This window comes from Lipophrys pholis, assembly GCF_963383615.2.
Source record: "Lipophrys pholis genome assembly, chromosome: 2".
Classification (NCBI taxonomy): Eukaryota; Metazoa; Chordata; class Actinopteri; order Blenniiformes; family Blenniidae; genus Lipophrys; species Lipophrys pholis.
The window spans coordinates 20,365,784-20,377,788 of NC_137636.1; positions in this window are offsets into that span (position 1 = coordinate 20,365,784).

Genomic DNA, 12,005 nt, shown 5'->3' on the forward strand with positions numbered 1-12,005 from the left:
ATGCTGGACTTGCACAGGATGGTAATAGTCCTGTGATAGAGTTTGAATTTGCAATTTCCAGTATAAATGACACGCGATATCCTGTTTGTGCAGACAAGTCCAGTTGGTAAACTTCTGTCGGCATTTATTGTTTTTCATTTGTTTGTCAAGCAGCTCATCTGATTTGTTTTCGCTTCGCTTGTGTAATGAGTATTTTATCAATATCGCCACAGTCGTCGTGCATACGCCTGATATGTCTCCAGCATACCGGGCATATGTACAATAACTGTGGCATGCACGGGGCTTTTGTTGCCTGAAGTCAACCTCAGGCAGGACTGGTTTTCTGCTGCGGGAGTCAATAGCTTTGTGCGTTTGCCATCCACCCCAACCACCTCCTGCCAACTCCTGTCCATTTCCATGTGTGTGTGGGGGGGGGACTGAACATCACTGTCTGTGAGCATATTCCAGCCAGTAATTAGCATGCACCTGAATGCCACTAAAAACAATTTGATTATACAGAAATACTGTTTCCAGGGGATAGGAATGCTATGAGATACCTTGCATTCACAGTGTATGGGTTTTGGCACAAGAAAAGTAATTTGTGGCATATAAAACCTGGCTTGCCGTGTTTGACAGGTAGAGAGAATTGAATCAGAACATTCAAGGGCACCCGATAGTGTTTTGATCCAAATCCATATCGGTTGTAAAAGCTGCTTCATTATTCTAGTCAAATATCATGGAGACCTGACATGCTCCTGCAATCTTCATCTTATACAATTTGCCATATCATATACAGCATAGATTTAATATGGGATACCAGCACATCCAATAATTGAGTTAGGGCTCCATCAGTGTCAAAACAACAGTCCCATTGGTGCAAACAATTAGACAGTGCAGGATAGCAAAGCCCTGTTTTATAGTCTCCGTAATATGTTTTGCCAGGCTGGGGATCATTCATGTAATATGTCTGACTTCCTGCAGTCAAATGGTAATGCAGTTAGACTAATGGCTGCGCACTTATAGGCTTCACACTGCTGTGGATGATAAGTATAATAGGTTTACATAAATAAACAAGCAGGGAGCACCATAACCCCCCCTACCCCCATACCCACGGGTATTCTATACGTAAGTAGAATTGATGTTGCTGGAGGCAGGTGTGGTCTGGTGCAAATGCTGCAGTAGCGTATGCTGCATGCACCAAGGCATTTTAAGAAATGTTCTGTAATCACATAATAAAGGTTGAACAGACTGCACATGAGACAACCTAATAAAGGCAAGGATCACATATTTCGCATAAGCAGGCGAATGGAAGATTAACTTACATTTAATAGAATGTAAAGCAATGAAGGATTGAAAGAAAATAAACTTCCACATGTTGAAATAAAAAGTTATTAAGTAAATTAGCCAACAGCATCCCAACACTAAGAAGTTGACGACAGTGTCGCCTGAAGAGTTTTGTATTTCTAGTTAAATAAGGATGCAGTTGCTGAGCTCCTGCGACACCTCTCTTCTTCTGTCTTCTACTTTATGTTCCCCTGGCGGTGCCTAACAAAGGCCCCTAACAATCACCAAAGCAATATGAAGAAAAAACAAGAGCTAATATACAGAAGCAGTGCTGCTAAGTCAATGCTAAAATGTGTGTTTGCAGATAAATAGGAAAGGTGGAGCTCCATTCCGACTCAATACAGATCTATTTAAAAGAGCGACTGGCTGTTTGCAGAGTGGCTCTACGTAATCCTGTAAATAGATCTGCTACACAAGAACAAGGCAGCAGTGTTATCCTTGAGTTTGAAAGTAACTCGCCCAAACTCGCATAACTACATACAGTATTAACATTGAAACTTTAGAGGAACACACTAATATAACCTTGTTTCTTTCATTGGTTTGTCTTGTGTTTTGATAGATAGATAATGCTGTTGGGTTCCTTTCCCTCTTGTAATTTGCACTAAACAGTATTTATCTTCTGCAATACATTAATCTGACTTTACCCACTCAAAATGACATTGCTGTCTGGATCAGAAAGTTTTTGCATTTTTACAGCTATGCAAGCCAAACATTTCTAGGGTTTATTGCTCTTTTGTAAATTAAATATTTTCCATTATTAGACTATTGGTTTTCTTCTTTGGTTTTTTTGTTTGCTTGTTATTTTATTTTTTTCAGATCAGCCATAATGCCATGTGTAAGACTGTGAGGTTCCAGACTGAAACCACTTTAATAAGAGACTACAAATGGGGGAACAGCATCCTTAATCCAGACTGAGTTTTGTATGGATTAAACAAACACGATGTAACGTTACTTCAATTAGTGAGCTTTAGATGAGCTGGTAGGCGGACTTCATTACTTTCAAAAGGGATTCTTGCAGTTTGGATGTTTCTAGATCAACTACAGCCCGACAGGAGCTTCCCGTTTACCCAGCAAACATTGGAGCAGTATCATTTTATTAAAAACATCAACATGCACATATTCACATATCACACTGTCAAATCAGGCTATTAAAGACATAACCGAAACAATACATAACGATGAGATTTGAGAGCAAAGATTAATCAAATCACCAACCAGATTGCTGGTTTCCAGATGTGATATTTCTAACATTTACCATTCAAAACAAAAGTGAAAGGAGGCCCCTTGAAGATGGCCTATAATTTTGACAGTATGATCATAACCGGTTTATCACTGTGCAGTGGCACTCAGGGAACCATGGCGATAACAATCGCCATGGTTACCTGATCATCATCTCTAAAGCTTCCTTCCACAGTTCAAAGATGTGTGGTTGCCCTGTGATGAATGAGCAACCCATCTAGGGTGTATCCCGCATTAATCTCATTGTCAGCTGGGACATGCTAAAGCCCCCCCCCACAGGTTGGATGAAGCAGGTGTGCGAAATGGGTGGATGAAACCTGATGAGTCAAACAGAAAATGGAAGCCAAACTATACAAGGCCACAATGGTTAGTGTCTCATCTTGAAAATCGCTCCACTAAAGGTCGTAATTATTTTCCCAATAATGTGGTAAAACCTCAAATTTGCAGCAACAAAAGCCCAGTCGGTGGTATATTCTGACTGCGATCAATGAATTGTCTCAATCTCAACAGTTCAAAAGCATCACAACGTGAGGAGCTTCAAGTCACACCCCCATTTTCACTTATGCTATTTGTCAAAGTCATGGCACGGTAAATAAAATCAAAAATGTTGTCACGGTTGATTTGAATAATCCAGATTTAAGATCCTTCACCGGTGCCCAATATGTTTGCAATACCAAGCCAATAGACCCAGTGTGAGACACAGACAGCAGATAGTCAGAATACACTCATGTGGAACCGCAAGTCAGATACAGAAACCCTTCGCAGTCAACTTGCAGACTCTTAGTGTGTGAGTATACCTCGCTGTTCCAGCCTCTCTTTGAACATCCTGCGATGTGGAGACATAATTCAAACATGAAACCGTAGGAGAAATCGCTAATGATGACCTGTGGAAAATGATGAAACGCATGGGGCTGTGTGTTAGTTTGATCCTGCAGCAGCTGAGCTATTGAGCCACTGTCACTGCTCATGCAGAGATCAGTGACTAACACGGCTTTTTGTCGATGAGTTGTAACTGGTATTGAATCCATGTGGCAATGTGTGTGTTTAGGTGTGTGTGCTGAAGAGAGCGCTGCCAGTGAATCATATAAATTTTTTAGCTACATCCAGGACTACATTGATTTTTAAATATGTCCTTACGGGCACAGTTCACTTTGATGTGCAGCTGGTTGTGCATACAATGCAATGCAACAGAAGTCAGCCAGGATAGGGTAAAATAATTGAAAGTCATCCACGCACACAGACACACAGACACACAGACACACAGACACACACACTTTCTACTTCACCACACATGGGTAAGCACAGAAATACCCAACCAAATTCAATTGTTACTCTTAGAAAGCCTATTTTCCATGTTGGCAATGTTTCCTCAGTTCATATTGTATAGTGGATATAACAAACAAACATTCCACAGTCTGCGATATTAAGATATGTGCTCTCTCACGCACACACGTTTGAGTTGTTGTTGCGTTACTTCTCGGCAGAACACAAATACAAATACAAACAGTCGCTTGCATGCCCAAGCCTGTTATTATTATTATTATTATTATTATTATTATTATTATAAGAGCCACTGATGTTTGCTTCCAGCCCCAAACATAGTCATATTGAGAGTTCTTTCAATAAACCTTTTGCAAGTTTGATGTGTTTTCAGGTGGCTCAATGACCCTTTTCACTGATTTAACCAACTCATTCACAAAGGAATAGTACAGATTAGGTGTCAGCGAGATGGAGAAACTTTTAATGTAAGGCCTTTGTAGAAGCAAGTATGCTCATCAGGTTTCAGTTCAACATTGACAAGACTTCCTGAATTTTACAACCGTTTCCAAAAAAACTTTGCAGACAATTGGAACACCAACAGGAAGAACTGTGAAAGTCTTACGTAAATACGCTGATTACATCTGGAGGAAGAAACTAAATGGGGCATTAAATATATAATTCAGCCCATGCGATGACCTTGCAAAGTGGAGAAATTATACAGAAAACATCATCGTCCATTTTTCAATACAATTAAATGGGGTTGCTTCTACTGGGGGAGGCACAGTTTCACTAAAACAGCAGATGGCAACAATGTTTCTAGCTGAGAAATCTGCAATGCAGCTCAGACGGCTAAATACTTCAGAAAAGTTGCACTGACATCAAAGCCGTATCACAAGGATGAATTTAACACCATTATTACTGGAGGATGCAATAATCATGTGACAGACCTTTTGAGCAAATCTCAGGTTGTTTATAAAAGGTTTGGAAAAACGGCATCAAATGTGGAAAATCTCAGGATGTATTTGGATTATTTACACTAGCTCTACAAGGGAAAACATAAAAGTTATTGGGATTCGTACACGGCTGCAAAACTCTCAAGCCACACGTGCCTCTTTCATTTGGAAATAAATCGTTGCTTTTTCGTTGCCTGCAATTCAAATGTCAGAACATAGTTTTACATAATATTAAACACAGTGCCAAAACAATTTGTATTATTGAAATTAAATGTTAGTTCTAATCGGCTCCTAAATATTCATATTCATATTTCTTTTTAGAAATTACAAGGAAGAAGGCATGACGTAAAATTCTAGTCTTTTTGAAGGGAGTGTCCTACTATGTCTGCTTACAGGCCCGTACGCAGCCTCCCAGTTTATGGATTATTATGCATAATTTTACTGGTCTCTTCCAATTGAGATTTGTCTGTGTTTGACCCCTGAACTGAGATGTTTGACACGTCTGCTTTGAATACTACAAAACTCGAGTCATTATTATCAACTACAGCTATGACATAATCTCAGATGTTGTCATTGTAACACCATCATTTTGTAATTAAAGCAACACTTCATGTGGATTAGCGGCGTGCAATCCAAGACCTTGAAGGGGAAAAGCGACTCAATTCAGATTTTTTACTCACAAGTGACTCATTTCCGACCTGTTTTGTGGCCGTGTGAAAGCATCCATTCAGATTTTTTTCACAACGGACCCAGGGCTCATTCATATGTGGTGCCAATTCGAATATTAGAGCAATGCTCTCTTTTTTCCCCCCTCATTCTCTCTCTTCTTTTCCTCATCAAGTTTTCGAGATTTTGTCGGCTCTCGTTTAACAACCACTTGAAAATGGATCTACACGGGCTGACCAGTGTTGCCAGATATGGCGGTATCCCTCAATTGGGGAACCAAACTCTGTCTGTTGAATTAGTTTATTCCTTGTATTTGTGTGTTTATGGCATGTTCACTATTACACATTTAGTTTTTATTATTACACATATAATACGGTTTTAACGTGATTCCTACACAGGCTGAGATTTGGGCTGGTTTTTATTGAGGTGTGTGAGTTTTATGTCGCTTGGGCTGGAAACAGTGAGTCACATCTGGCAACCCGGGTGCTGACCAGCGTGCCACGCGTGCTCGGCGTGACTTCACGTTGTCTTCTGCGCACGCGCTCTGGGGCCCGAAAACATCCGGTCCGATCATGTTCACAGGTCACGTTTGAAACGATTATCCAAAAAAATAAGAGCCCTGCAAAACAACGGAATTGAGCATCAAGACCTGCAATGTGAACGTAGCCCAATTCACGGAGCAGTCAACACTTATTTAGTTATGGGAAGCGTTACTGTAGAAAAGATGAGTTTTTAGCAGCACCCTGCCATCCCAAAAAGATTTACAATAGGTGGGAATGTGGCTCAAAATCTTCAAACTCAATCACAACAAAAGCAAAAACACAGTCAAAGACAGAAAACAATTTCCCTCATCATTGTCATATGTATATAACAGTGTCAATTATATGTATTATTGACACTGTACATTTATTTTATATACTGCTGCCAGGACACACTTGTAAAAGAGATTGTTAATCTCAATGTGGTTCTCCTGACTAAATAAAGGCTAATGAATGAATGAATGTTGTGATATTTGGTTCTGTGGTGAATAGGCACATTTAATTGTCCTCTGATGGTCTCTGTTTTTTTTACGTTTACTCAAAGTGTTGACAAATAACAAGAAACTGAAGTAAAACAGGCCACTGAGACTGATGGCTTAATGAATCCAATTTGAAACTCTAATTTGAATAGATAGAAAGTGTATTTTCTATAAGTAGTGTTACTTCTTCTATATCTCCAGGACACACTTGAAAAAGAGATTATTAATCTCAATGTGGTTCTCCTGGCTAAATAAAAGTGTAACTAACTATAGTGGTGTGGCTTGAGGGATTTACTTTTTTGACCTTTCAAAATGTCTTTGCCTATAAGAAATGAAAAGTTATTGTTTAGATGCAAGGTGTCCCTGAGTAATCACATACAATCTTTAAGTATTTTCCAGGGATGTTACTTTGCTGCTATTAAAGGCATAAATCTCTTTTAAGTGTGCTCACTATTTAAAATGATATTCAAATCATTTATTCTACATACACATTTATAGACTTTACATTTAAGATGGGTGCTTTGACTGAAGATATTTTATAGCATTGATTCAAATGCCTGCTGTCAACAATGCAATTAAAAGCAGTTATAAATTGCACTTCAAAGACTTCTAGGGAGAGTATTTTGTGCAATCAGGACAGCAACAGTAGTTGGGATTGTTAGTGTATGGTGAAACTATTTGAATGCTGTATATTTTAGGAAACCTAAAGTTGCTAGTAAACTTCTTTTACTCATTGTGTTGCATTTTATATCGTTTAGTATCCAACATTATGAGATTTATATGCATTATAAACAAAAACGTCTATTTTATGCGAGAAATAATTTGTCTGTTTATGTCCCGTAAAATGAAATCTATGTATGTTGTGGTACCTGCACGGTGTTTTCAGTCATATTGCCCCCTTTCAGCTCTCCCCTCTATGGGCGCTCTGTGTAAAACAGCCCACTCACTTCAATAATTAGTGTAATAATGTCTGGGGCACTGGCAGGTGTGAACAGATACAATCTGTTCTTTAGCATGTAAAGAACTTCCTGTCATGGCCAATATCTTAGTCCCCGAGTTACAAAAACTAATCGTCACTGTCATCAACACACACACTTTCTTACACCCGCAACCACACAGGGAGGGAAGCCAACTCACTGTAACAATGTACCTGTGTCTAGCTTTCTTAGTCCATTACAATTCTGCCCCCTGTTGGTGGGTGTTGGTATTATGTCTGAAAGCCCAACACAGAGCTGCACCGATCTCTGCAGGGGAAACTCCACTCTCCTCCAACTCTGACGTGCTGGTTGCATATGAAGCGTCTTAATGAATTCCTCTGTAATAATAGTGGCATACACTGAAGATAATCCTTCTCTTGATCCACCTGTGAAACGTTTGGGAAATTTGTTTGAGACAAACAATTGGGATAGATTCTGTGAACTGTAAGGCATGTACGTAAAAATAAAAAGTTGAGCAGTGCTGAACCGCTTTAACATGTCAGGATGATTATCACTAATTAAATGTGGGTTCTATTACATTGTCCCAAGCTTCTGAGTCTCCCTGTCAGGCTGATACAGTTTAGAGGAAGTGAATACATAATGAATGTGATATGATTAATCAAAAATAATGCACTTTGATAATGCTATTTGAAATCCAAAGCAATCACAGACTATCTTATCAATTGTGCGACATGCTCATCGGTGTCATATTGTACCTTACGACACGATTATGATTTTCAGCTGATGTTTTCTTTTCTCAAACACTTTAGAAAGTGTGGAATAACAAGAACTTTACTCACAGCTTGAACCGAATGGCATGCATGCTTTGTCTTACTTATCAACTTTAAAATCAGTTATCAAAATGTAGGTTTTTCATTATAGTTTTTCTCCAAATCATTCATTTTAATTCCTCCGGAAAAAGTTAGAGAACAAAACATACTGGGAAAAGGCATCAGTCTGTTCCCCAGATTTATCCTGCTCCTGCCTCCCTTGAGGGCCAGGGTTTGGGTTAGGGTCACGCCCCGCCCAGGGGAGGCCCACCCAACAAACCACTATACTACTATATATCTGAGTTGCAGAGCCCATAGCCTAACTACACTGGACAAAAATATGAACGCAACACTTTTGTTTTTGCTCTAATTTTTCATGAGCTGAACTCAAAAGACGTAAGAACATTTTCTATATACAGGTGTGGCATATCGAGATGCTGATTAGACAGCATGAATATTGCACAGGTGGGCCTTGGGGTGGCCACAATAAAAGGCCACTGATGGTTTATGGTAGAGAAATGAACATTCAATTCACGGGCAACAGCTCTGGTGGACATTCCTGCAGTCAGCATGCCAATTGCACGCTCCCTCCAAACACAAGCTGTGTGATCAAACTGCACATTTCAGAGTGGCATATGCCGCACCTGTGAAGTGGGATGGATTATCTCGGCAAAGGAGAAGTGCTCGCTAACACAGATTTAGACAGATTTGTGAACAATGTTTGAGAGAAATAGGTTTTTTTCTGTTTATAGAAAATGTTTTACATCTTTGAGTTCAGCTCATGAAAAATGGGAGCAAAAACAAAAGTGTTGTGTTTATATTTTTGTTCAGTATAAAGAAGATCAAAGACCTTTTGGAACAACACTTTTGCTACGCAAAGTTACAGACCCTGCTCGCATCATATAGTATTAGTCACAACTGATCCAGAAACCACTTTTGATTTCATTTGTTATTCAGACAGTTCAAAGTCTGTCTTAAAGGTCTTTTGATAAGCGCTGCCACAAAGCAAAAGAGTTACAGCTTGTGTCACATAACCAGTGTCCCTGATTTGATTCCAGTCAGAGACTTTAACACAAGTCAGCGCACCCTTTTCCTGAATTCCTCCATATTTGATTTGTGTCTGTTGTCCCTCATGACTGTCCATAAAGAGTAAAAGACATAACACCTTTTTCATTCTCTCAAACTGAAGGCTGCATGAGATCAGCATTAAAGTAATTAATTAATATCCTAATTCTACTGGTGACAAAACATTGTTCACCAACTTAGTTTGAAGATTAAACAAATAAAGGGAGTAAAAGAAGAAAAAAAAGAGGATAAGCAATGGAAAAGGCGAGAGCACAGGATGTGCAGGAATCGATGTTGAGCAGCTATATTTACCATGGTCCAATTAGACAGGAGGAGGCTGGAGCTCACTAATGACCTGACATTTACACACACTGAACCCTTGATTTATTGTGATTACCGTGTGTGTGTGTGTGTGTGTGTGTGTGTGTGTGTGTGTGTGTGTGTGTGTGTGTGTGTGTGTGTGTGTGTGTGTGTGTGTGTGTGTGTGTGTGTGTGTGTGTGTGTGTGTGTATAAGAAAGCGAAAGATGAACAACAAACGAATGAACACAGAGCACAGAGATGGTTTGTTGGTGGGCTCATCAAAAGGAAAAAGAAGTTAGTATCAAAGTAACTGTGGAGTTTGAAAGTAACTGAACAAACTTGCAGGCAACTCACACACTAACCCTCACGTACATTTTCCAAAATACCCTCTAATGTTATTCAGAATCCTGACTGACTTTGGTCGGCTTTGATTTTACCATTGAGGAGATGATACATGCAAAAGCTATCATCTCCTCTGGATAATTGTCATTATTTTAATAATGACAAAGTGTGGCAAAACTAGAACCCTGATTCGGTCATGAGCTATGACAAGCAAAAGTCAGCTGTATCCACAAGTTACTAGAAGTGCATACATCCATAAACCTGTGAACTTGAAAAGCTTTGAAATGAGTAAAGAAACTAAATAATATTGATTCAGTCTGTTCACTCAATTTACCAAACATATGGATGTTGAAATGTCATGTAAATTGATGGGAAGAGGAGAGTTACTAATTTGTAGACGGTCTCAAACACCAAGCAAAGAAATGCATCGAATGACAATGCACCTTTTAATGTAATACATGCAAACTAATGAAGGAATATCGAATCATCATAGAAAGTCGAAGTAAAACTGATCCAGAGTACTGTGGGTAAAGGAAGGATACACCCTGAACAGGTCGCCAGGGCAATTATTACTAAGAATAAGAATAAGAATAAGAATTCATTAAATGAAATTAAGACAAATTACAGTTATCACTCGGTTGTTAGAGAACAATAGGAGTTGCAGGGCTTTTTATAAAGACATATCTGACCTTGCAGTAAGCAGCAGAATATGTGTTTGCTGTGTTGTTCTTACCATCCACCTCATGGTAATGACTAATGAGCCATTTTATGACACAGATGCCAGTATCAATAGTAGACTTAAAATACTCTAAAAATATCCGCAATGACTTCATTTTCACTATTTGGCGGGTCTTTTGTCTTTTTGACGGTGCTAAGAAGCTCATGTTACAAATGTGTTACACACTTTGGTAATTTTGTCTGTTATTAGCTGCTTGTACTCCAGAGGTCCTGGTGGCAACCATAATGGCTACTACAAGGCACTATTTCTCTGCTATCTGGTCATTTTGGAAATTTTCAGACATTATCATAGCCTAGGAGTTATGGGTATGGGTACAGCAGGGTGGGGACATAGGTCGAAGCGTCGACCAAAAAGCTTCAATGTGTGTGATCATGCCTATGGAAGATGAGATTTTAAAAGTGCAGCTTTAGAATTCTAAATAATTCCATGACTGTGTTAACAAAGCAAGTGTGGGGTTATAATCCAACTCTCTCTGTCTTTAATTTGACTCTTGTTCATCGGGAATACAGTCATAAAAAAGCCCAACTTGCCTTTACCTTTTCCATAGAACCTGTGAAATCTTCTTCCTAAGAAGGCTTTGGACACCAGCATCCAAATTGGTATCCTCAGGCTGACTCCCCCAGTAATCTCTCTCCTGTTCCTCCTCACCTTATGCCTTGCCCTTATATTCCTCATAGCCTCTGCCTATTTCCACAGCTCCAGCCTCATTTCTCCACCAAGCTCTAGTGAACCACAATCCTTGGCCAGCTCATGGACACAACGGTTAAATCACGGCGGATTCTTCCTCACACAGAGCTATTAGCTTACATTGCTTATTGTTAGCTTTGGCCCGGCGGCATCATGGTTCTGCACGGTTCTGCTTTGCGATGGTATTCCCGCCGCTACACACACATATGGGGGACACACACCAATTCACATGCACACGCACATCCCGGATTATTCTCAGCAGGCTGCAGAGGAGATAAATGGCTCCTCTATTGCCCGGCCACAGGTTGGCAGAGCCTGGAGGGAAAAAGATCCATTTGAGAGCCTTGTGACATGGGGCAGGGTTTGTGGGGGATAAATGGCAAAAGCAGAGGCAACCGCAGAATTGAATCATGACCATTTCCAGTATATATGCTACAAGATGATCCGATCAGGGAGGCAGGGAAACAATCAGGAAAACACATTTCTCAGAAAAAGAAAAAAAAAAATGTTTCTCCTTTTTCCATGTTTCCATGTTTCGTAATTAAATGTGCTGTTTCAATTTGATGTCGTCAACACAGCAACAATGGTAACTTCATGGTTTTTTAAGCCTAACCGTAAACAGAGCGTGTTTCATGAAACGATAGTGATCCCAAAGAAGAAGTTTA